Source organism: Myotis brandtii, unplaced genomic scaffold, assembly GCF_000412655.1.
Source record: "Myotis brandtii unplaced genomic scaffold, ASM41265v1 scaffold374, whole genome shotgun sequence".
Classification (NCBI taxonomy): Eukaryota; Metazoa; Chordata; class Mammalia; order Chiroptera; family Vespertilionidae; genus Myotis; species Myotis brandtii.
Window position 1 is genome coordinate 7,489,458 of NW_005364372.1, and position 6,000 is coordinate 7,495,457.

The following is a 6,000-nucleotide window of genomic DNA, read 5'->3' on the forward strand; positions in this document are numbered from 1 at the left end:
AACATATTCTAGGCAAAGATGATTTACAAATTTTCTCCTTGGAGGCATAAGAGAGTATATGGTTTTCAAAGAGCTACAATTGTTGCTTTTATTGGATAAGGGGTAGAAGAGGAATTTGAGGAAATAAGACTGAAGGGGTAAACTGAAGCAAGGATTAAATTCCTTATGTGCCGCTAAGGAGTTTCGATTTTGATCTTGTAAATCATGAGAAACCATTGAAAATTTTGGAGCATGGTAAAACGATTTCAAAGATGTTTCTGTTAGCAGTGAAGGGAATGGGTTGAAGTGGAGAGTAAGTTTAAAAAACAGGAAATCTAATGAGAAATAAATTTTTAAAAAATCAATGACAAGTCTTTCACTCGAAACTCATTAAATATATTATTTTAAGAGCAAGCCAGTGCACAATAGTCACTGTGCATCTATGGAGGAAAATAGTGGCCAGGGGCCCTGCCTTAATGGAATCGCAGTTCGATGAGGATGAAATACAATACGACAAGGGCAAGAGCAGAGCTGGAGAAAAATGAGTTAATCTTCTCTGCGGAAGACTGAAGGTGGGTGAACTGTACATTGAGACAATAACATGTGGGAGGATAGAGACATCTAGGATGTTGTTATGAGTTGAATTGTACCTCTCCCAAATTAATCTGTTGAAATCCTAACTGCAGTAACCTAAGAATGTGCTCTTACTTGGAAATAGTTAAAATGAGGTCAGACGGGAGTAGGGTGGACATCTAATCCAATATGATCGGTGTCCTTATGAAAAGGACAAATTTGGACACATGCACGCAGGGAGAACGCCATGTGAACATGAAGGCAGAGAGCAAGGTGATTTGTCTACAAGCCAATGGACAACCAAAGACTGGCAACAAACCACCTAAAGCTGGCAGAGAGGCCTGGAATAGATTTTTCCACACGCCTTCAATAGGAGCCAGCCCTTCTAACACTTTGATTTTAGACTTCTAGCCCCAGGGCTGTGACAGAATAAATTTCTGGGTGGCTTAAACAACCCAGTTTGTGGTACTTTGTTACAACAGCCGCGGGAAACTAATATAGATGCTTCTCAGGTTCCTAGTTTGAGCAATTTTATTTTCTAGTGAGAAACATGAACTTGATTTTGTCTCATTATGTGTCATGAAGAAAGAAGCTCCTGTTTTTTCTCTTTCTTGAGTTCTGAGACTGCTGTTTTCAGTAGTGAACTTTTCCTATCCTTACCAATTTATTTGAAGTTGAAAAAGGACAGAATCATGATTTCTAGTGTCAATATTGATTCCTGTTTCAGACGTTATTGGTTTACCACAGCTCAGCACTGAATCACTTGCACAGCTCTCCCAAAAATCTGGGGGAAAGTTTAAGAAAATCCCTGCAGATTGTTCTGTGGGCTGGGCCACAGGGTTCTGGAATGAATGACAATTAAGTATATTTCCTGCTGATACATGAACTATCTATGTGTATGATCTGCCAAGCAACTTGATGGTTTATTGCTTTCTAATACTTTAAATGCCACCTTTTAAAAAACCCACCAGAGCCTGTTAGCACTTTTGCTTGATCTTTGCAGAATACTATGAAAATAATAATAAACTTCTAGGTAGAATAAACAATCTGCCTGTGACAATCGCCCAAGTGCCTTCTGGCAAGTCTAGTCCTTTCGGCTCACTTTAAAATTGCAAAGTGCAAATTGCTTTGCAGTAGTAATCTATTCTGGGCAAAGTGAGGGGAAAAGTATGAGTTTCACAGTAAGGGTTGAGTTGGTGATTGAATCATCTGAACTTCATCAGTGGCTTTGTGAAATTGGTTCTTTTAGAAGGAAGCTATTTTTGCCTATGAATTAGATTTTAAACTATTATTGTCTTCTATTATTCTTTGATAAAATATAGAAATGGAAGAACGTATGGTGACTCATAATTTACGGTCACATTTTAGAGGACATTTTTGTTTAGAACATAATGTGGCTTGATAACTGTTGCCCTTTTCATTCAGAATGCCACATGTCCCCAATGCAAGCAGTGTGCTGGCCTTGACCTAGTTTAGAAATAAGCACTTCCTGCTAATGTGGAGGATGAACAGAAACTGGCCCTTTGTGAGAATGTCCTCATGGAGGGGTGTTTCTAAAGGACTCGAGAATAATAATGTGGACATTAACCACACTCCAAGCCCTGATCTACCTTGCTCAGTTTTCCTTTTTACTCCCATTGTCTTAGATGCCATCTCTTCTAAGTAGCAAGATTATCTCCCTCCTAATGTTGTTATCTCTCTATCATTCAAAATTCCTTTTCTTGTACCCAACGATGCATTAAGCATAGATTCAGAGGTTTGGGAAAAGTACAACATAGTACCTGTTAGCAGAGATATCACACAGACCATGGTCTCTGACAAAAATAACTAAAAATGATGTTGGGGTTATTTTCTTTTTACTGATATTTGAGAATTTGCCCAATCATAGTAGTGCTCCATGTTTACCTCCTGTTTAATCATTGATCCACTATGATATGACTCCTAATTATTCCTACTTATTAACTGAAGCCTTTCCTACTGTTTATGTTTTGATCCTATCTGTTATTTTTGCCATTAGGATCCTTCTATTGCCTATTTGTTTGACTTTTGTGATTCGGCATTTTCCTGGGTTTTCTCTCTTTCTAACTGCTGCTTCTTTGTCTTCTTATTCATCTCCTCTTTCACCTCAGTTTCTCATGCTTGTTGGAGTATCTCATCTACTCACATAGTTTCATCTCCCAAACTGAGGTTCCAACCTCTCCCTAGACTTACATATCCCATAGCCTACTGGGCACCACTAAGTGATTGCCTCTTAGAAAACTGACCTGTAATATGTCAGAAAGTAAATTTGCCTCCCAGTACCAAATTTCTCTCCTCATTCTATACTTTCTTTTTTAAAAAATATATTTTATTGATTTTTTACAGAGAGGAAGGGAGACAGAGAGTTAGAAACATCGATGAGAGAGAAACATTGATCAGCTGCCTCCTGCACACTCCCCACTGAGGATGTGCCCGAAACCAAGGTACATGCCCTTGACCGGAATCAAACCTGGGACCCTTGAGTCCGCAGGCCGATGCTCTATCCACTGAGCCAAACCGGTCAGGGCATCCTATACTTTCTAGATCTGTCAGGTAACTTGGATAGAAATTTGTAACTTACTCCTTCCCTTTACCCACCATTTATATATAATTAATTATAGAGCACTGCTGATTTTTAAAATCTCAATCTGTCCTCTCTAATCCATCCCTATGGCCATCCCCTGGGTCCACACCCTCATTATCTTTAATCTGGCTGCTTTCTCTTTATTAGATTCTTAATTGGTCTCATTTCACCATTCTTATACCAATCAAATCCATCTTCATCCCAGCTACTAGATGAACCTTCAGAAATGCAGATTAAAAAAATATAACACTCTCTGCTTAAAGACTTTCAGTTTCTTCTTATAATTTAGGAGCTACATCCTAAGCTTCTTAATTGAGGACAAAAGCTCTCTCCTTTAGTCCTTGCCTATACCTCCAGTCACACCTCTAGCTACCCACTGTTTTGCCCTTTTTTATTTAGCAAAGCCACACTGCTTGCATTTTTGCAGATACCATTTAGTCCCTCTGCTCTGTGTCTTTGCTCTTACTATTGAGAAGACCCTCTTCTTTTCTACCCTTGACCTTGCTGATTCTGAAAACTCACTTAGGTGCCCCTTTCTTCCCGAAGCTTTTTATTGCAAACTATCTCCTGTTCCCCACAGGACAGAGCAAGTATTCAGTAAATATTTGTTGAATGAATTACTCCACTTCGTTTTGTTGAACTAAGTCATAGACAATCCGAAAACATACCAACATGATATTAGAACTACTAATACTAATATTTTTCAGGTCAATGTGACATTAGTATTCCTGCATTGATTTATTTCATGTGGGGCTTTGAAAGAGAGACTGAACTCTCTTTTCTCCTTGGAATAATTTTTTTCCAACCTTTGATAATTAGTTTCTCTTTATAGCATCATAAGTTAGCTTTCTGTGCTATTATTTGAACAAATAGAAAATATTTGTATAAAATTCCAAAAGATACAAATTAAATATATACATTTGTTTAAATTTAAGGAATCAAAGATGAATTTGTTGCTAAAAGCTGTAATCTAAACAGTTGGTTCCTTAGTTTTGCTGGGAAAAGCAAGAGCCGTTTAGTAGGCTTAATCTTGAAATGAAGCTATGAATGCGTCATTGAGGTAGTGTATACAGAGACACTGGTGACTTTTCATTTGTCCCTAATTACATTGATAGGTTCAGCAGTTTATCTTCTTACTATAGAGGACAATATTGATGGGGCATTTGAGTTTTGACTTAACTTATTAAAAAGTTTGTTCTTTGGATTATATCCTTAAAGGTCTTGGGTCTTATAGAATGAACAATGTATAGATTATGATTCTTTTAAGAAGAAAAGCAAACATCTTTTTAGATTCTGTGCCCATTTCAGCAAGGACAGTGATGCTGAAGAAATTGTCTCAGATTTGTTTCTGCCATTGTAATTAGGTCAGTGAGTTAAAAGAGTCAAATCATTGCCTTTAAAAACTGTTAAAATTTTCCTTTTCCCCTATTTTATTATGAAATGTTTGATACACAAACGAATGCATTTTTTTGTATGTATGTGTGTATTTATGTTATGGAGCATATTCTTAAAGTGATCATCCATGACAGGGTGATCCTTACTGGCAAGAAAACTCCTTTAGTACCCGTCTTCATTTCACAGAGACAGTATAGTGACTCACTTAGATTTACTGGACCTGCCGAAAAGGCTCAAAGAGAGAAACAGGGAGGTTCCCCATTTCTGCAATGCTGTTTGATGTTCTTACTACCTAATATGAGTAAATGCTGAATTGGCAGAGTGAAATACATGTACTACAAGTGATTCAATTAATTATTTTTAAAACTTTTTTCCCCTCATGTGTATTAGGTTTTCTGTAAAACAAAATTGTCCTCAGTAACTCCAACTAGTCACCTACCTGTTCATCACTATTTTATTCTTCTAGGACAGTGGTTGGCAAACTCATTAGTCAACAGAGACAAACAGCAACAGTACAACGATTGAAATTTCTTTTGAGAGCCAAATTTTTTAAACTTAAACTATATAGGTAAATACATTGTTATTAACTTAATTAGGGCACTCCTAAGGCTTAGGAAGAGCCACACTCAAGGGGCCAAAGAGCCGCATGTGGCTTGCGAGCCGCAGTTTGCCGACCACGGTTCTAGGAGAAAATGACTTGGGTTTGGGGGGAAGAATGGTTGTCAGCCCAGAAGGTGGTATTCTCATTATCAATGCAATAAGGGAGAAAGATGGTAAAAAAAAAAGGTATCCCTGTGTCTCATGGTCATCCTTCTAGCTAATACTGATTTAAAACATAAAATAGGTAAAGCGTTGAATGATGCATGGAGTGGCAGATGATGGGATTGTATTGGAACCAGATTGTTCATGCCCAACCTCATGCCCTTGTGCATTTCAGCTGCTATGTTTCATTTGTTGTAAAAATGCCATTATCTTGACCAGTAATGCAGTTTCTCAGATATTTGGAAATCTTTTAAGGCTTATTTTTTGGAGAGCCTGTGCTGGAACACCACCGACTGTGCCTGTGTGCATTGTATTAGGCTAATGTAGGGTGGAAATAGCAAATTGACTTTGAAAACAAATTTTCAAGTGTGCTCTTTGTGGATGAAATGCTGTTTCACTTATTATGATTTTTTTTTCAGGCTGTAATTTATTTGTAAATGTCTTGACTGCACTTTAATGCCACTCTGTCTCTGGGGGTGAGTCTGTGTGACAACCAGTTACAGAGATAACAAGGTTAGGAATACATGCTCAGTGGTATTTGTCTAAAAACTAAAACTTTTTTGTTGTTGTGACAGCTTCACAGGAAAAATTATTCAACAAGCTTTAGCAGCCTAAGGGTAGGGAGGCTACAAATTAGCATATAGTTGCCATAAGGCATCATATCTCTCTCTCTCTCTCTCTCTCTCTCT